Below are 21,323 nucleotides of genomic sequence, written 5' to 3'. Positions count from 1 at the left end.
GGAGTCAGGCATGTAAGCAGATAGGTTTAGTGCAATGGTCCCGGTGGATTGGGCTCAGACGGCACTTTCTGAGAAGAGGGCCAGATTCAATTCCTTCACTGGATGAAGAAATGGAAACAAATAATAAAAAAACTCTCTTGGTAGGGATCTGAGGATTTTAAATGTTGAGCTATCTTAAAGTATCCAGCTCAGTATCTGAGATCTATGTTGAGTTCATTAATATTATTTTTTTCACCCTAGTTCTCCCTCTTGGTTTTCCCGCTTTTTCTTTCTGGAGAGGAAACTCCCTCAATACTCTCCTCTTGGAGCTGGTAGAAATTGTTCTTCCGTGAGAGTCACCGGTCCAGTGATGCCTGTCATCAAGCCTTGGGACAGAGAACTGACTCTTGTGCAGCATACGGACACTCTGAGAAAGTTTCCTCCAGTGAGGGCAGCCATCCTCTTGTAGGAGGTGGAAGAAAAGGAAGAGAGTGGGATAGCAAGAGAAAGGAATGTGGCAGGCATGTACTGCACAGACCAGGCAAGGACAGGAAAGAAGAATAAAGCAAGAAGAGCCAAGGGAGACACAAACCAACAAAGACAGGGCTTGAGAGGAGGGCAAATCACAAAAGTTGATGATGACCAGGTGTTGGGGGAGAGGGACGACCAGGGGAAATGTTATTAATCGGAGCCAGAGAGAGAGGCCAGGGAGATCAGGAGTTAGGGATTTGCCTGTGGAATTGTTCTCTTGACTTTGATCTAATAGAAGATTGCCCTAAAAATCCTGGTCCAAATGCCACCTCCCTGTAAATTTCTTCTCAGACATGCCTGAGATGCCCTGACCACGTCCCCAAAGCCCCTCCAACGCCTGCTTTGGGTAGCCCAGCACAGATCCCTGCCATTTTTGAGGTTCTCTTCATACTTTGCCAAGTGGTGTCTGTCATCTAAGGCAACATGCTTTCTGTTTACCATGCCCAGTCTAATTATCAGGGCACTTGTCATTTATTGGATAGTATTTCTTTATTATCAACTTTCGGTAACTGCAGCTAGCTCATATGCCCTTCGCTTCCTTCCCAGACCTCACTCTCCACTTCTGATGTAACAAACCATGTATGTGCCTTGGTCTTCGCCATTCTTTGTCTATATATATTAATATCCTTTAAGAGTCCTGTCGCCTCTGCTTGTAGGAGAGCATAACATCAGTCCTTACCTTGTCCCTGTAATCATCTCCATCTACAGATGTCTAATTGGTTTACCTGCCTCAGACTATGTGTTTAGGAACAGCCATGTGTTCAGCAATGAGCTTCAGCTTGTCGAAGGCCAGGCAGTTGGGCTGTTTATCTTCCTTCATGAAAGCCCCTGAGGGAAGCACTTATACCAAGGGCTCCATGGACAGAGCTGCTGCTTGAGCCTTGCCCTCTTTCCAAATGGACAAAATCCCTAAGACTGTTTTCCCCTCCCTCCAATCTCCTCTTTTCTCATTTGCTCCTCCCCAGGTGCTGTGATCTCCACCCCACACTGAGTGCGAACATTTATCATGTTTCAGTACAAAAACCTCATCCAGCTGGCTCAGCCTTGCAACAGACCTGCTTTAATGCTGGATTCAATGAATATACAGCTTTATTTTCAATCTCAACTCATGCAGTTAATATGTAAAGATAATTTTCATATTTTTGTTCTTCATGAAGAGGATCGTTTTGAAGTTATTAATCCCTGGCTTGGTTCATAAGATTCACAGTTTGGAGTCATAGTTTTAACTCTTTCCTGAAGGTATCTATCTAACTGTCCATGCAGAGCAATTTGTAGAACACATGTGATTTGTGGCTGTTTTGAATAGATTCTAATTTTATTTGCCTGCCAAGTACAGTATTTGTTTTAGCATTAGGCATCATCAACCCACATTTACGGTTGCTGGGAAAAAAGTCTTCTATTTTCTTTGCAGGTAGTCCCTGACTTGCAACGTATTTGAGTTATGACAAACCATACTTACAACTGTTTTTTGTTGCTGTTGTTGTTATTCTTGTACATCTTATTGTTAGTAATATGTACTACAGGCAGTGTTGCAGTGTGTAATTTGCTTATGTTATCATTCTCAGATGTTCCTTCACAAATGCTTATATGTAATGTTTTCAAATCTCAGAGACAAATAAAGATCAGATTTACAAAGGTACTCATAATAAAAGGCAATTATAGTGAAAATAAAAAAGAGATATTTGATGAATTTTATTACTAAGTTTATGTAATATTCTAAAGCCTTGGTTGTCATTTCAACGATGATCACAGCATCTTCACCAGGAGTAAGTTCCATCTTAAGAAGCCACTTTCTTTACTCATGCATAAGAAGCAACTCCTCATCTGATAAAATCTTATCGTGAGATTGCAGCAATTCAGTCATATATTAGGGCTCCGCTTCTAATTCTAGTTCTCTTGCTATTTTCACCACATCTACAGTTACTTTCTCCACAGAAATCTTGAACCCCTGTAAGTCAAACCTGAGGGTTGGAATCAACTTCTTCCAAACTCCTGTTAATGTTGATATTTTGACCTCCTCCCATGACTCATGAATGTTCTTAATGGCATCCAGATTGGTGAATCCTTTCCAGGGGGTTTTCAATTTACTTTGCCCAGAGCCATCAGAGGAATCAGTATCTACGGCAGCTGTAGCCTTACCAAATATATTTTTTAAATAATAAGATTTGAAAATCAAAATTACTCCTTGGTCCATGGGCTGCAGAATGGATGTTGTGTTAGCAGGCGTGAAAACATTAATCATCAGAGCTCTCGAGTGATCAGGTGCATTGTCAATGAGCAGTAGTATTTTGAAAGGAATTTTTTTTTTTTTTCTGAGCAGTAGGTCTCAACAGTGGGCTTAAACTATTCAGTAAGCCATGTTGTAAACAGCTGTGCTGTCATCCAGGCTTTGTTTTTCCATTTAGAGAGCACAGTCAGAGTAGATTTAGTATAATTCTTAAGGACCCTTGAGTTTTCAGAATAGTAAATGTGCACTTCCTTCAATTTAAAGTCACCAGCAGCATTTGCCCCTAACAAGAGAGGCAGCCTGTCCTTCAAAGCATTTGAGGCATTGACATTTCCTCTTTAGGTATTAAGTCCGAAGTGGCGTCTTCTGCTAATATCAGACTGGTTTGTCTAACTGGAAATCTATCTTTCAGCGTAGCCGCCTTCATCTGTTAGCTTAGCTAGGTCTTCTGGAGAACTTGCTCAGCTTCTACGTTATTACTTGCTGCTTTACCTTGCACTTTTATGTCATGGAGATGGCTTCTTCCCTAAATCTCATTAGCCAATCTCTGCTAGCTTCAAACCTTTCTTCTGCAACTTTCTCTCCTTTCTCAGCCTTCATAGAATTGAAGAGAGTTAGGGCTTTGCTCTGGATTAGGCTTTAGCTTAAGGGAACCTTATAGCTGGCTTAATCTTCTATCCAGACCACTAAAACTTTCTCCTTATCTGCAATAAGGCTGTCTCTCGTTATTATCACTCATGTGTAGCACTTTTTATTTCCTTCAAGAATGTTTATTTTGTATTCACATCTTGGCTAACTGTTTGACGCAAGGGGACTTGCTTTCAGCCTATCTTGCCTTTCGACACACCCTCCTTACTAAGCTTAATCATTTCTAGCTTTTGACTTAAAGTGACAGATGTGTGACTCTTCCTTTCACTTGAACACGTAGAGGTCATTATGTGGTTACTAAATTGGCGTAATTTCAATTTTATCATGTCTGACAGAATAGGAAGGCCTGAGAGAGATGGGGAACAGCCTATCAGTGGGGCAGTCAGAACATACACGATATTTATCAGTGAAGTTCACTGTCTTATATGGGTGCAGTTTGAGGTGCCCCCAAACAATTCCAATAGTAACATCGGAGACGACTGATCACAGATCACTATAACAGATATATGCACAGATTTCAGAAGTAATCAGATGCCTGTATAACTAATGACTCCTTCCCACCAGTGCCCTGGCCCTGGAAAAATGCCTTGGATCCCACAACCATCCTCAGGGAGAGAGGGAAGGAGGATATCCAATATACCATGGACTGCCATAAGAACCAACAAACCTGTCTTGGAAGAAAGTACATGACCATTAGGAGCAAAGATGGCCAGAGTTTGTCTCACATACTTTGGACATGTTATCAGGAGAGACCAATCCCTGGTGAAGTACATCATGCTTGGTAGGAAGCACATCACGGAGGCTCAGTGAAAAAGGGGAAGACCCTCAATGAGTTGCGTTGACACAGTGGCTGCAACAATGGGCTCAAGCACAAGGGCAGTGGGACACGACTCTTCTAAGAGGTTTCAGATCAGATGTCATGAAGCCCCACGTTCCCATTTTGCTAAGTTGCTACCCACGTCCATGTCACTTTAGTAATATGTTATCCCACAAACTTTCCATGTCCTCTACACTAAAAGAATTTCTCACAAGTTTCCTTGAAAATGTCTTCATTCCTTCTGGAACACCAAATGCGTTCCACAAAATCTTGTATATCTTCAACAACCTTGTGAACATCTCTCATTCACTTCTTTGTTTTACCAGAAACCTGGCTTTCAGCTTTTCACTATATTCCGAATATAGAAAATCTCATTTTTATTTCTCATTCCTCATAGTACCTGTATAGGTATTGGAGGTAGTATCATTACTACTTCCAATGATAACTTCCTCCCTCTAGCAAAAACCCCTAACCTAACGATGCTCACAACATTTGGAAACCCTGTCCTCTCTTCTTTCCTCGCCATATGTACCTAACACCTGATCACACCCCAGCCTCTTCATTGTCCTCATTTTTCATTGATGACTTTAGCTCAAGACCTCAACCCTAATACTTCCATCATTCTTAGCAAATCCAGCATCCAGAAATTTCCACAGCAGTGGAATAATAATGCTATGGAATGTATTACTGCAAATCAAAAGGCCAAAGATTCACTAAAGAAATCTTTAGCTTGAGCTGCCTTAACCTTGGGAATAAGGTTGACAGAAAAGCAGCACAAGCAGCTGGAATAAAAGGTAAGAAAATTTCAATATGTTTCAGTGACAGAGGGCTGTCTCTCAGGAAAAAGGAAGATTCAGGGTTTAGAAAAGGAGCAGGATTTTCTTAAGGGAAAACTCATATGAGGGTATAGGCTAGGCAGAAATGAAAAAGTGGAAGCATCTTAAATATATTGTGAAATTTTCTTGATGACAGTCAGTGGCTGGCATCTACAGAATTCTAACAATTGGAAAGAAGCAAGATATTTGAGCCCTAACTAATTATTACCAAGACGGAGAACTGGGAAACTCTTTGTTAAACAAATTCTTGAAGACTACTACACAAAATAGTGCCATATAATTTGGACGGATGTAAAAGGAGAAGAGGAGCCCTGGTGGTGCAGTGGTTAAGTGCTTGTTTAGCTCAAAGGCTGGCAATTTGAACCCACCAGCCACTCTGCAGGAGCAAGATGTGGCAGTCTGCTATCATAAAGATTTAGTCTTGTACTGGGGAAGTCAGCACAACTTTACCAGGGCAAAGTCAGAGAAGGTTCACAGAGACACCCAAATTCCCTGAGGGACTGAGCTACTCTGCTGAGGGCTGGGGACCATGTTCTCTGCAGACTTCTAGCTCAATTAACATAACATAGCTTATAAAGAAAATGTTCTATATCCTACTTTGGTGGGTAGTATCTAGGGTCTTAAAAGCTTGTGAGTGGCCATCTAAGATATTCTACTGGTCTCACCCCATCTGGAGCAAGGGAGAATGCAGCAAACTAAAGACACAAGGGAAAGATGAGTCCAAAGGACTAATGGACCACAACTACCACAGCCTCCATCAGGCTGAGTCCAACACAACTAGACAGTGCCCAGCTACTACCACTGACTACTCTGACAGGGATCACAACAGAGGGTCCTGAACAGAGCTGGAGATAAATGACAAAAAAATTCTAACTCACAGAAAAAGACTAGACTTACTGGTCTGACAGAGACTGGAGAAACCCTGAGCGTATGCCCCCCCCACACCAGATACCCTTTTAAGTCAAAACTGAAGTCACTCCTGAGGTTCATCCTTCAGCTGAAGATTAGACGGGCTCATAAAACAAAATGGGACTAATTGGGCACACCAACCCAGGGGCATGGACAAGAAGGCACGAGAAGCCAGGAAAACTTATAATGCGGAATCCAAGGTCGAGGAGTGAAGAGTGTTGACAATTCGTGGGGTTGGCAACCAGTGTCCAAAACAATATTTATAAAAAAAAAAAAAAAAAAAAGTTTTTTCTTTTTTTTAATATGTGTATTAATTGTTTAATGAGAAACTAATTTGGTCTGCAAACTTTCATCTAGAGCACAATAAATAAATAAATAAGGAACAAAAAAAGTTAGAATAGAATCCTGTAGATAAGAGTTCTGCCTCATTAATATGACTGCCTCTAATCCTGCCCCATGAGCATCATAGAGTTTAGGATTTACAAAACACAGGATAATAACATCAGATCACAAAATGATGAACAATCACACAATACTGGGAACCATGGCATAGTGAAGCTGACACCCATTTTTGGGGGACGTGATTCAATCCATAATAGCCCCAACTCATGGTGAACTAAATGCTGCCTGCTCCTGCACCATGCCCATGATTGGTTTTGGACTGGACCATTGTTATCCATAAGGTTTTCATTGGCTGATTTTCCGAAGTAGACCACCAGGCCTTTTTTCCTAGTACATTTTCATCTGGAAGTTCCACTAAAACCTGTTCGGCATCATAGCAACTTGCAAGCTACCACTGCTGGTGGCTGTGCATTAAGCATATTGGCTCCGAATCAAACCTGGGTGTCCCTCATAAAAAAAAAAAAAAAAAAAAAAAAAGAGAAGGCAGAAATTCTATGATCCACCACTGTTCTTCAAGAGTTTTATTTAGGGTGCTATTTATAACCTTTCCAATTCACATAAAATATTTTCTTTGGTAGTATTTCTTCCTCTTTAACCTAAAAACAATACAAACAGCATTTAGGAAATAGGTCTTTGAAGATGTTTTGGGGGAAAATACAGAATAGTCTAAAACTTGACCCACCACTTCTTACTTAGGATGGAGCTAAGCCAGCCAAGATCTTCAGCAGAAGCAGACTGTGTGAAGAACACTCTTGCCTGTTTTCTCTTCCATTTCAGGAGCAGCTCATCCAGACTCTTCTCCATGTCCTCTGCGTCTGTTTACTTACTCTTCTGTAGTGCACAGTTTTGCATCTTTGATGACCTCCAATTCATAGCTCTTCTAACTACCAAAATGTCCAAGAACAGGAAACAGGTTTACATTAAGTCACCTAGCAGTCTGGGTAGAGACTCTCATGACTTTCTCCATTGATTCAGTTATGAGAATGAACTATAACTTTTTAACCGTACTTAGTCATTTAATCATGCATGCGACTGATCAAAGGGATTGTATTTTATTGTTTAATCTGTCCCTTGCTTATTGGTAATCTGTCCCTGCCTCCGCCTCCTTTATGCGTCTTGTGTCACATGGGGTCGACATGAGTCAGAATTGACTCAGGGGCACCTAACAACAACATTATGTCTTCAAGTACAGCTGTGTCTGAGCATTTCCATACTGAAATACAATATATTTAAAGTCACTTTTATTACTTCTTAGAATTTGTTAAGAGAATTATATACACTTAAAAATTCTGTTGGGGATACCAGCCAGTAAGGATAGATAATCTTCATAATGGTGCAGGAGCAAAATCTATCTATAAAGCAACAGAGTGTCTTTTTCCATATCGCTCCTACTTAGGGTCAATCTTACGTTGCCAATGATCCTAAATCAGTAAACACTGGAAAGCAGTGGGTGGGAACTTGAAAAATATGTAAATTCTTGGACCTACTCCAGACCTAGTGAATCAAATTCTCAGTGGGCGGAGCCCAGCAACTTTGGCTTAAAAAGCCCTCCTGGTGATTCTGGTGCACACCAACATTTGAGAACAACTGCTGTAAAGCACAGGCATTTGAAACTGCTTCATTTTTTTTCCTGTTACTAACACATGGTTTGGTGCCACCGCTAATGATTATCAAGAAGAATCCTCCACTCTGAACATCCTTGGACTTATTACTTGATGATCCCAAAGTTCAAAGCAATAAACACTTTCAGTTTAAAAAAAATTCTTACTATGAAAAGACTGCTTTGCCCTGTGTAATTGATAAATCGTAAAAACAAAAAAGCATGTGGCTTCGTGATGTGAAATCCATTCCCCAAACAGAAACAAGATTTTATTTAAATGAGATTATTTCATTTAATTAGATGTCATTTCATGAGGTATTTTTTAAGGAAACAATTCCATTTTTAGGACTGATGGGCAGCTATTTTTTTACTTATCTATCTCAAATTTTTACATCCGAAATCAGCGTTAGTAAAAAAGATATATAAGAAAACACAGCCAAAGTTAAAAAACGCAATAGAATCCTTTTCTCATTGGAGGGGAGAAAAAAAAAACCTTATATCTGGTATGAAACTCAAAGCAAGCAGAAGAAATCTGGTTAAAGCAATTGCTTATAAAAGATGTTCTTTACTTGTTGACTATCCTGAAACAAAACACTTATCCATTACATGCTTTGGTTTGCTCATTCAGAAAATGCAGGAACGGCGGTAAGTTCCTAATTGAGGTAAACATTAAATTAGTTATTCTGTGCAAAGAGCAACGCAGGGCACATTTCCTGTGGTTCCTAATAGTTCCTACTCATACCCTTCTCCTCCTTTCCCAACAAATGTGTTTCTTAGTAATATTCTCTTCTTCCTGCAGTATAACTAAAAATGATACAAACAGCATTTAGGTGATAGGTCTTTAAAGACGCTTTTCAGAGAAAATACGGAGTAGTCTAAAACTTGACCCACAACTTCTTACTTAGGCCAGTCAAGATCTTCAGTAGAAGCAGACCGTGTGAAGAAAACTCTTGCCTGTTTTCTCCTCCAATTCCAGCAGCAGCTCAGCCAGGCTTTCCTCCATGTTGTCTCTGCACTGTATGAGCTGGCAGAGCTCACAGATAAGGAAAGCTCCCAGGGTGGCATCTTCCAGGGTGTCTCAATGTCCACGTGGATCAGGTGCACAGGCTGGAAGGTCTCCTGTGCTCTGGAATATAGCTCTTCCACCACTGTGTCATAGACTGTGTCTTCGCAGGTCACGATGACATCGAAGGAATCCCTGCACTCTTAAAATCTTTCTGGCTGGGGCCTGATCCTCTGATTTCTTCCCAAGATGTGTAACATTCCATTCTGTGTACAGTATTCTCTGTCTTTCCTTAGAAGGTCATTGTACGTTTGTTGATATGTTGTCAAGAAATCACAAACTGAGCAAATATTGGGTTCTGGTCCCGGCAGCTTCACATGATATCCAGTTCCAAAGGACTGGACACAGAACCCCTTTTTCTTGAGGATGCTGTGGACTTCCATGCTCCTGTTGATGTTACTCATACACACCACAGCCAGCCTGAGTGGAGATGAGGACATGATGGTGGCAGCTTGGAAATTCAGGGAGACCTGTGGGCTTCAGTAGCTACAGGGACTCTGAGCCACCAGGATAACTTCCTACTTCCACCTCTTCCAACCACCAAAATGTCTAAGGACAGTTTATATTAAGTTGCCTAGTAGAGTGGGTGGAGACTCTCATGACTTCTTCATTGATTGTGTTATGATAATGCACTGTTTAACGGTTGAGCCAAACCTAATAATGAGACTGAGCAAGTTGATTGGATCACCTAAGCCGCTAATCCTCCACAGTGGTGGCATCATCCTGTGGAAGCATCTAGAAATCTTGGCTTGCCTGGTTGGTTCCGAGTTATTGAGAGCCTCTATTGATAATGGCGTGTCTTCTGAGGAGCTCAAAAGCAACTAACAACAAAAACATTGATAATGGCCAAGATTCCTAGGCTGCAAGCATGTCACAGGCTTCTCAATGACCTCTAGACATAAATGTAGGTGAAAACCTATTTAAAATTTCCTAAGCCTATACCCAATTCCTGTACGCATATAATTATAAAGTATTATTCCATGTTTTTAATACTCAATGTGTCTTAGAGAAGCAAAACCAGTAGATTGTATAAATATCTGTATAAAAACCAAAACTAAACCCGTTGCTGTTGAGTTGATTCTGACTCATAGAGAGGTTTATATAAAAGAAATGACTCATGAGGTTTTACAGGCTGGAGCTTCCGAAATCTGTTTGTTAGGTTGGAAGTGTCTTCTGATTCAGTAGCCAAAGGCCTTGTGAACCTAAGATTGGTAGGTCAGAAAGCAGGGCTCTTGTTCACAGGATACAAAGAAGGAAGAATCCCCAGGCTGGCAGTTAAGACTGCAGGTGAGCTGATAGCTCAAGTCCCAAGAAGGGAGGTCAGGCGAACAGGAGCCAGCTGTAGGGTCCAGAGCAAGCAAAAGCCCACAAGCCTTGCCAGAATGTCCACTTGTATTTGATGCAGGTCACACGCCCAAAGAAACTCCCTTTCAACTGATTGGCTACTTACAGGAGATCCCATCATGGAGGTGATCATGTTATATCAAATCTCATCATGGAAGTGATCCCATCATCATTTGACTGCCACACTACATCATAACTGCCAAACCACTAAGAATCACAGGGCCCAGCCAAGTTGACAAACAATCCTATTGATTGCATGATGAATTTTCTAAAAGTGCAGTTGTGTAAGAAGAATTGTGTAGGAAAACTGTATATAGTTTTGCCCGGAAATTCATAAAATTGTTTGCCAATGTAGAAATCATATTTTCCACAACATACCTGCTGAGGATTGTATTTGAGGAATTACAATGACACAACCGAATACTCTGCATTTGGTTACTCTTGAATTCATAACGAATGTCAAGAGAATCTAGGAATTGATGCAAGGATCTGTCTACCTTATTATGTCTTCAAGTATACTTGTGTCTGAGCAATTCCATATTGAAAAACAATACATTAAAATTACTTTTTAATATTATTCTGTATAAGTTATTAAAGAAATCATGTAGACTTAAAAATTATGTACGATGTACCAGTCAATAGATAATTGTGTCACTTTATCATATTGCCAGAGCAAAATCTATTTACCAAGCAACAGGTCATATTTTTCTATGCCACTCCTAATTAAGGCCATTTTTACATTGCAAATATTCCTAAATCGGTATCACCTTAAGGCAGTGCTGTCAAAGTGTCCTGGGAACTTGTTAAAAGTGCAAATTTTTGAAACTTACCCAGACCTGGAGCCCTGGTAGAGCAGTATTAAAAGCTATGTCTGTTAACCAAAAAGTCAGCAGTTTGGATCCACCAGGAAGCCCTATGGGGCAGTTCTGCTGCATCGTATAGGGTTGCTATGAGTTGTAACCGACTTGATGGAACCTAACAAAACTAACAAAAACCAAGACCTACCGAATCAGAAAAACATGGGTTGGAGTCCAGCAATCTTGTTTTAGAAAGTCCCTCATGTGATTTTTCAATAATATGAACAACATAAACAGCAACTACACACTTATATTCCAGATGGAAGACACAGGAATCAACTCGACTACATCTATGGAAAGAGACAATGGAGAAGCTCAATATCATAGGTCAGAACAAACCCAGGGGCTGACTGTGGAACAGACCATCAATTGCTCCTATGCAAATTCAAGTTGAAGGCGAAGAAAATTACAGCAAGTCCACCAGAGCCAAAATATGACCTTGAGTATATTCCACCTGAATTTAGAGACCATCCCAAGAATAGAGCTGATGCATTGAACACCAATGACTGAAGACCAGACAATTTGTGGAATGACATCAAAGGCATCAGACGTGAAGAAAGCAAAAGGTCATTAAAAGGATGAGGAAGAAAAAAAAAAACCAAAACGGATGTCAGAAGAGAAGTTTGCTCTTGAATGTTGAGTAGCTAAAGTAAACTGAAGAAATCATGAAGTAAAAGAGCTGAGCAGAAGATTTCAAAGGGCAGACAAAGTAATATAATGAAGTGTGCAAAGGCCTAGAGTTAGAAACCAAAAGAGAGGCACATACTCAGCATTTCTCAAGCTGAAAGAACTAGAGAAAAAGTCAAACCTCGAGGTGCAATATTGAAAGATTCTATGAGAGGGAAAATATTGAATGACTCAAGAAGCATCAAAAGAAGATGGAAGAAATATACAGAGTCACTGTACCAAAAGAACTGGTCAATGTTCAACCATTTTAGGAGGTAGCGTATGATCAAGAACTGATGGTACTCAGTCCAAGCTGCACTGAAGGCAATGGCAAAAAACAAGCCTCCAGGAATTGACGGAGTATCAGTTGAGATGTTTCAACAAACACATGCAGCACTGGAGGTACTCACTTGTCTATGTCAAGAAATTTGAAAAACAGCTTCTCGGGAAACCAACTGGAAGAAATCCATATTTGTGCCCATTTCAAAGAAAGGTGATCCAACAGAACGTGCAAATTATCGAGTAATATCTTTTTTTATTTTTATCCTCGAGTAAAATTTTGCTGAAGATCATTCAAAAGTGGTCATAGCAGTACATTGATAGGGACCTGCCAGAAATGCATGGCGGATTCAGAAGAGGACACGGAACGAGGGGTATCATTGCTGATGTCGGATGGATATTGGCTGAAAGCAGAGGATACCAGAAAGATGTTTACCTGTGTTTTATTGACTATGCAAAAGCATTTCAGTGCATGGATTGTAACAGTTTATGGATAACATTGTGAAGAATGGGAATTCCAGAACACTTAAGTGTGCTCATGTGGAATCTGCACACAGACCAAGAGGCAGTCCTTTGAACAGAATGAGGGGATCCTGCGTGGCTTAAAGTCAGGAAAGACGTGTGTCAGGGTTGTATTGTTCCACCATACATATTCAGTCCGTATGCTGAGCAAATAATCTGAGAAGCTGGACTACATGCAAAAGAATGAAGCATCAGGATTGGGGGAGGACTCATTAACAACTTGCATTATGCAGATGACACAACCTTGCTTGCTGAAAGTGAAGAGGACTTGAAGCACTTACTAATGAAGATGAAAGACTTCAGTATGGATTACACTTCAACATAAAGAAAACAAGAATCCTTACAAGTGGACCAATAAGCAACATAATGATAAATGAAGAAAAGATCGAAGTTGTCAAGGATTTCATTTTTCTTGTAGCCACAATCAACGCCCATGGAAACAGCAGTCTGGAAATCAAACAACGCGTTTCATCGGGCAAATCTGCTGCAAAAAGACGTCTTTAACGTGCTAAAAAACAAAGATGTCACTTTGAAGACTAAGGGTGCGCCTGACGGGAGCCGTGATATTTTCAACTGCCTCATATGCATGTGAAAGTTGGACAACGAATAAGGAAGACCTAAGAAGAACTGAAGCCTTTGAATTGTGGTGTTCGCGGAGAATATTGAATATACCATGGACTGCCAGAAGAATGAAGAAATCTGTCTTGGAAGAAGTATGGCCAGTTGGAATGCTGCTTGGAAGCAAGGATGGCAAGACTTTCCCTCATGTGTTTTGGACCTGTTGTCAGGAGGGACTAGTCTCTGGAGAAAGATATCATGCTTGGTAAAGTAGAGGGTCATGGAAAAAGAGGATGACCCTCGAGGAATGGATTCACACAGTGGCTGCAGCAATGGGCTGAAGAGTAACAATGATTGTGAGGATGGCACAGGACAGGGCAGTATTTTGTTCTGTTGTACATGGGGTCGCTATGAGTCAGAATGGACTCGATGGCACCTAACAACAACAACAACCATGTGATTCTGGTGCACACCAACATTTGAGACAACTGCCCTGAACAGGGGTCTCTGAAATTTGACTGTACATTAGAAGCACCTGGGGAGCTGTTAAAAATCACTGGATTCAGAACAAAATTTATATAAGTTGAATCCAGGTCTCTTGTAGTGGGAAATAGGTGTTAGCATTTAAAAAAAAATGCTCAGGTATAAAATTTGAAAATCTCTGACTTAATATAGCACTACTCCAATTACTACACTCAGATAACATGAGGATTTTTTCACATACAAGTCATGATCCATTAGTCCAAGGTGGGATCCAATATTCTGCATTTCCAAGTAGCTCCTCCGTGATGCCAAATCAGCTAGGCTGACAACCACACTTCATGCAATGAAGTGTTAAAAATTTACATGAAAGAGAGCCAACATATATGGATAGTTCAGGTCACAGAGTAAATGTGCTTCAAAATTAGGTATCTTAAAGGAGACTTCATCCTCCTCCTAACTTTCAATGCCATTTCCAGAGCTATTAATTAAAGACCATTTCCAGAGATATTAATTAAATGTTTGTGTTTTCATAATTTTCACCAGTTTTGCTGGAATCCATGGAGCTTCTCACGCTGTTATGCCGCAAGTTCCTCCTCTACTTTTTATGGTTCAGCGTTCAGGCCCTGAGTAGGACAAACGGTTAAGTGCTACTACCAGCTGGAAGGTTGGCAGTTTGGACCCGCCCCTAAGGCATCTTGGAAGACAGGCCTGGCGACTTGCTTCTGAAAGATCACAGCCTTACAAACCCTATGGAGTAGGTCTACTCTGCACACATGGGGTAGCAATGAGTCAGAACAACAACATGTATTAGGTAAACCTAGGTGTGTGTGTACAATAAAATCAGTGATATGTTTTGTATATATATTTTCCCAGTTTTTCATTTGTCTATACTGTCTTAGTTATCCTGTGCTGCTGTAACAGAAATACCACAAGTGGGTGCCTTTAACAAACACAAATTTATTTTCTGATAATTTTGTTGATGTTGTTGTTGTTGTTGTTATGTGCTGTCAAGTCAATCCCGACTCATAGTGACCGTCTGCACAAGAGATTGAAACACTGCCTGGTCCTGTGCCATCTTCACAATTGTTACTGTATTTGAGCTCATTGTTGCAGCCACTGTGTCCAGCTATCTTCTTGAAGGTCTTCCACTTTTTTGCTGACCCTCTATTTTGCCAAGCAATATATCCTTCTCCAGGGACTGGTCCCTTCTGATGACAGGCTCAAAGTACATGAGGCAATGTTTTGCCATCCTTGCTTCTAAGGAACATTCTGACTGTATTTCTTCCAAGACAGATGTGTTCGTTCTTCTGGAAGTCCATGATACATGAAATATTCTTCACCCACACCATAATTCAAAAGCATAAATTCTTCTTTGGTCATCCTTATTAATTAAATGCCCCTCTTGCACATGCATATGAGGTGCCTGAAAATACCATGGCTTGGGTCAGGTGCACCTCAGTTTTCAAAGTGGTATCTGCTTTTTAACACATTTGGAGGCCTTTTTGCAGCTGTTTCACCCAATGTAGTAAGTTGTTTAATTGCTTAACTGCTGCTTCCATGGGCACTGATTGTGGATCCATTTTGAAGACTGTAGTCTTTGATCTTCATCAGTAAGTGCTTCAAGTCCTCTTTACTTTCAGCAAGCAAGGTTGTGTCATCTGCATAGTCAGGTAGTTAATGAGTCTTCCTCCAGTCCTGATGCCTCATTCTTCTTCCAGCTTCTTGGGTTATTTGCTCAGCATACAGATTGAATAAGTATGGTGAAAAGATATAACCGTAAGATCAGGAAAAGGGCAAAGATGTCTTTCTTCCTGTTTCTTTTCAACATCGTAACTGCCAACTGCCAGACCATAGTCCCCCAGGTTGGAAAGGAGACTATAAATAAGTCTCTATTCTTAATTAACGTGAGTTAATATGTAGACAACCCCAAGAATACATTAAAAGTATTAAAACTAAAAATTAATTAACATGGTCACAGAATACAAGATCAGTATAAAAAATAAAGTGTTTCTGTAGATTAGCAATGAAAAATTAAAAAATGAAATTAAAAAAACTATTTCATTAGTGATAGTTTGAAAAAAATCAAATACTTAGGAATTAATTTAATCAGTGCAAGACTTGTACACTGAACACATCAAAATGTTGCTGAGGGAATTTAAAGAAGATCTAAACAAATGGAGTGATATTCCATGTTTGTGGACTGGAGGTCTGAACATTGTTGGGATGTTAATTCTCCCCAAATTGATCTATAAATTAAATTCAATCTCTATCAAATTCAATTTCCAGAAATTGATAAGCAATCATAAAATTTACATGAAAATGCAAAAGACATAGACAAAATTTTTGAAAAAGAACAATACTGGAGGACTTACATTAGCAATTTTAAGACTCTCTATGGGCACACACAGTATAGTTTTGGTGAATGGGAATGCCCAGAGATCAATGGAACAGAGTTGAAAGTCCAGAAGTAAACTCTTACACTGAAGGTGAATTGATTTTTGATAAGGTGTCGAAAGAATTCAGTGGGGAAAAGGATAGTCTTCTCAAAAACATATTGCTGGAATAATTGGAAATGCACATGCAACATACGAACAAAAAACAGAAACAAACGTAAGCTTTTATGTCAAATACACACAAAACTTAATACAAATGGATCATAGACATAAATGTACGAGCTAAAGCAGTACAATTTCTAGAAGAAACCATAAGGAAAAAGTCTTTACAACCCTGAGTGGGGCAAGAGTTTGTAGGTGGGGAAAAATCTAGTTCATAAGCGAAAATATGAAAAACTGGACTTTGTTAAAATAAATAACTTGTACTTCTTTATTCTGAATATGATGGTGGTTAAACAAATCTACATGTGTTTGTATTCATAGAACTGTAAGGCAAAAGAACACAAAGTCAATCTCCTATATGACAATCGACATTAGGAAAGAAAATGAAAAAGAATGCATATAAATTCCATGAGTGCAGGGATTTCTATCTTATTTATTTATTGATGTCACGTCAATGCCTCGCATATAAAAAAAATAGTGTTATGTTCATATAGTATTCAGTTAATATCTGTTGGAAAAAAATTTGTGCTTCAAAAGAAAAGTCAGAGATTGAGGAAAAATATTTGCAAATCCTGTATCTCATAAAGAACTTATTTATATTCAGAATTTATACACACTTAGATTTCAACAATAAGATGATAGTAAATGTTAGTGAGTACGTGGAAGAACCTGAACCCTCATGATTTGCTGGTGAGAGTGTAAAATGGTATGCAGCCACATTAAAAAACAGTTTGGTAGTTCTTCAAAAAGTTAAACAGAAATTTACCATACAATCTAGCAAGCCCATTCACAGGATTCTACTGAAGAGAAATGAAAACACATGCCTAACAAAGGCATATACTGGAATACTCATAGCAGCTGTATTCATAATAAAAAAGAATGGCAAACTATCAAAATGTCCATCAACGACATGAATAAACAAAATGGAGCGGAATACTATTCAGCACCAAAAAGGACCATACTCTTCATGCACGATAACCTGGATGAACGTCAGAAGCAGTAGGCAAAGAAAAAGAACCCAGAGGCAAAATGCTATGTATTATATTATTCCATTAACATGAAATATCGAGAAAAGGCAAATCAATAGAGACTGAAAGGCAATCAGTGGTTAACTGGGGTTGAGGAGAAGGAGTGGGGCATGACTGCAAATAGGCATGAGAAATATATATATTCATTATTATTTTTTATTGTGCTTTAGGTGAAAGTTTACAGAGCAAATTAGTTTCTCATTAGACAGTTAATACACAAATTGTATGGTGACATTGGTTGCCTACCGTGTGACGTATCGACACTCTCCCCTTCTCCACCTTGGGTTCCCTATTTCTATTCATCCAGTTTTCCTGTCCTTTCCTGTTTTCTTGTCTTTCCTTTTGAGATGGTGTGCCCATTAGTCTCGTATACATGATTGAACTATGAAGCACGTTCCTCACATGTGCTATTGGTAGCCCGATAAAAAACCAAGCCAAACCCATTACCACTGAGTCGATTCTGACTCCTAGTGACCCTACAGGACAGAGTAGAACTGCCTCATAGGTTTTCCAAGGAGCAGCTGGTTGATTTGAACTGTCGACCTTTTGGTTAGCAGCCAAATGCTTAACCACCATGCCACCAGGGCTCCTATAGACCTGTCTAATCTTTGGCTGAGAGGTGAACCTCAGGAGTAGATCCAAATACCAATAGCATTCTTTAATGAGATAAAAAAACTAACCACTAACGTTATATGGAAAGGGAAGGGGCCCCAGATAAGTAAAGTGTTACTGAAGAAGAACAAAGTAGGGGGTCCCACACTACCTGACTTCAGAACATGCTATACAGCTATGGTAGTCAAAATAGCTTCATACTGGTACAATGACAGACACATTGACCAATGGAACAGAATCGAGAACCTGATCACCTGATCTTCGACAAAGGCCCAAAGTCCATTAAATGGGGAGAAGACAGTCATTTTAACAAATGGTGCTAGCAAAACTGGATGTCCATCTGTAAAAACATTGAAACAGGACCTATACCTCACACCATACACAAAAAACTAATTCAAAATGGATCAAAGACCTAAATATAAAACCCGAAAGTATAAAGGATCAACACTAGGGGCCCTAATACATGTCATAAACAGGATACAAACCATAATTAACAATACACAACACCAGAAGATAAGCTAGATGTCTTAGTTATCTAGTGCTGCTATAACAGAAATACCACAAGCGGATTACTTTAACAAAGAGAAATTTATTCTCTCACAGTTTAGGAGGCTAGAAGTCCAAATTCAGGGCACCAGCTATAGAGGAGCCTTTCTCTCTTTCAGTTGTGGTCAAGGTCCTTGTCATCAATCTTCCCCTGATCTAGGAGCTTCTTAGCACAGGAACCCTAGGTCCAAAGGATGTGCTCTGCTCCAGGTGCTACTTTCTTGGTGGTATGAGGTTCCCCAGTCTCTCTGCTCATTTGTCTCTGTTATATCTCACAAGAGATTGACTCAAGACAGGATAATCCACCCCCGTATAAATGAATGATAGTGGGACTTTCCCTTATTCTTGCATTTAATTTATCCCAACCTCTGAAATAGATTGTAGGGAAGGGTACTGCAGGTCCAATGGAACTTCTTAGTGTCACCACCAGAATGAAAGCCAGGGACACAGAAGGGAATGCAACTAGAGGAAGTCTTCCTTTTTCCTGAATCTCAGATGTGAAGGCTCTTTCCCAAGACTCACCTGCAGTCGCTCCATTGTTGACCCCTGAATCCAAATCTGAGATGAGTTCTCTCAATGACGGGCTGTGCTGGACCAGCTCATTCTTACCCTTTACCAGGTTATCTATAACATTTTCTTCTTTTTCTGCAGCTTTTGCAGAGCCATCTACTCCTCACTGTCCAGGATGCTTCTTATTTGATTAATCTGTCTCCGGAAACTTCATCTCTCAGTCTGAATCTGATTCTTCAGGGATGAGGAAGAGAGCGAAGTCCTCAGTCTCTCAGACAGAGAACTTACTTTGGAAGAGGAAGGAGCCAGGGAGAGAAATATTTTCTTCAGGGAGTTCTCACACAGAGGGGAAATAGAAGCATGGGGGCAATTTCTGCGGAAGCTAATTTTTCCTCCCAATTTCTCTTAAAAACTCAAAAAAAACCATTGCTGTTGAGTCGATTCCTACAATGGCCTCAAGTCTGCCTTGCGGAGACCCACCCTAAGCCAAAATGGCATACCTGGAGAGGCTTAGCATAGAAGCAGATGTTCTAGACACTCAGGTCTCTGTTCCCCTCTCCCTTGCATTACTCCTTTCCCTCCCCCTACACAATGTTGAAACCTTAGGAGGGAACCTTGGGCCATTGCCAAATGTCTTCCTCCAGAAGAGTCACAGCCTCAGTACATGACACAAATGGAACACAAGGATTCACCAGCCTTCCTCATCAGAGCATCTCTCTTTGTGTCAAAAAATATCTTTTTTCACCTGTGAACACAGTCTGTCCTCTATCCTCCAGCAGAGAAGGAATAAGAAGAGAACTAATCGAACGGCTTTTGGGCTCATTAACTCTCGGAACAGAGAGAGAGGAGCTTCCTTAGCCTAGGACCAAAAGTCCTGCTGAGATTTCTGTGATGTTATTAGACTCCGGATCTATTTAAATGTCTTATTTTAGCACGACTCCATGCTGGCATAGGAATGGGGTGAACCCTCGATATCACCAGGTGGAAACAGAATTCCAGGCTCCCCACTTGGCCCCAGATGATCACATTTTTGGTCCCTTGTCATTAGTGACAGCTCAGATCCTATATCTAATACTCCTTAAAAATTCTGATATTTTGCTTTCCTCCATTCTCAATTAACTCATTAAATGCCCTCAGGTACCTTTTGGAAAGGACCAGGGAGATTATTTCCTGCTTTTATCTGTGCTGGCAAGAAGATTCCTTCTTGAAGTTAACTCTGAGTCTTGTGAACTGACTAGGATGTGGACATTGGGAACAGGGCTATAATTTGCCATTTCCATGCTGTGTCAGACTTCACATTTCACCTCTTGAATTTTTTTTTTTTTTCGCTATGCAAGTCAAGGAACAGCCTATTCAGTTGCATTTATCTCCTTTCTGGAAATAATATGATCTGTTCACCAGCCTTCCTCATCAGACTCATTGTCACAAGTCTCTATAGGCCAAGGCATCCCAATTGCCTCTGAGGCATTGCTGCTCATTCTGCCTGCTTTACTTAGGATAGCTAAGGGCTGCCACTTGGCCTCTACTATTTCCTAATCCATAATTTCCTTTCATACTAGGGAGCCCAGTTTCATGGCAACATATTCATCACGAATGTGCTAATAGTTCCAGAATGACATGCACTAGGAAGGGTTATGTTAGTAAAATAGATGTAACAGTTATCAGTAAGAGATGAGATTTTCAATTGGTTTTATATGCCACTCTGAATTACCTGATATTTTTTATTTTACAATATCTGTATACTACTTCTGTAATCAGAAATATGTAATCTATAAGGAGGATAAAAACAAAGAAAGAAAGTTGAATGTAAATCTATCAACCTCAGTCATGATATATTTTACACTGAACATTAAATGGCTTGTTGCAGTTCTAGTCAGCCAAAGTAAGAAGCATTTTTCACGGCAATTATGATTCATATGCTACTGCAAATAGTCCTGCCTGTCATACATACACCTTTAATTAAAAGTCACTTTTTTTATCTTATGCTCTAAAATATAAATTTTATCACAGCAGATGGGTAAATTGAACTTGAAAGTTTGTCTTAGTTATGAAGAAAGATTTGCTAAGAAAAATACCTGTTAAATTGTACACATTGATTGTAAGTAGTAGAGAGTTTTGGCTAAGGTGGGTGTAACACTTCTTAAAAGAGGCACAGGAAATTTCTCAGGGGGGAAAAACCCACTAGGTTGGAATTAAGAGCCTCTGGGTATAGAAAACCACAAATAAGTACACACACAATTTGAGGATAGAGACAAAATAGCTGGACAGGTCCCAGAGGTCCAGGTGTCAACAGAAAAAGTGATGGAAGTAGCCATGATGACTTCAGCCATGTGGAGCTGTGGGCAATTTGG

General features: G+C 40.0%; 1 pseudogene; it reads right to left on the bottom strand.

Annotated features, from left to right (window-relative positions):
* Positions 1-8,709: 8,709 nt before the first annotated feature.
* On the bottom strand, positions 8,710-10,546 carry LOC111747668 (RNA polymerase II subunit A C-terminal domain phosphatase SSU72 like protein 3-like; annotated as a pseudogene).
* Positions 10,547-21,323: the final 10,777 nt, after the last annotated feature.

This window comes from Loxodonta africana, chromosome 7 (assembly GCF_030014295.1).
Source record: "Loxodonta africana isolate mLoxAfr1 chromosome 7, mLoxAfr1.hap2, whole genome shotgun sequence".
NCBI classification, from domain to species: Eukaryota; Metazoa; Chordata; class Mammalia; order Proboscidea; family Elephantidae; genus Loxodonta; species Loxodonta africana.
Note: the sequence above shows the minus strand (reverse complement) of the source record. Positions and strands in the feature narration are given on the sequence as shown.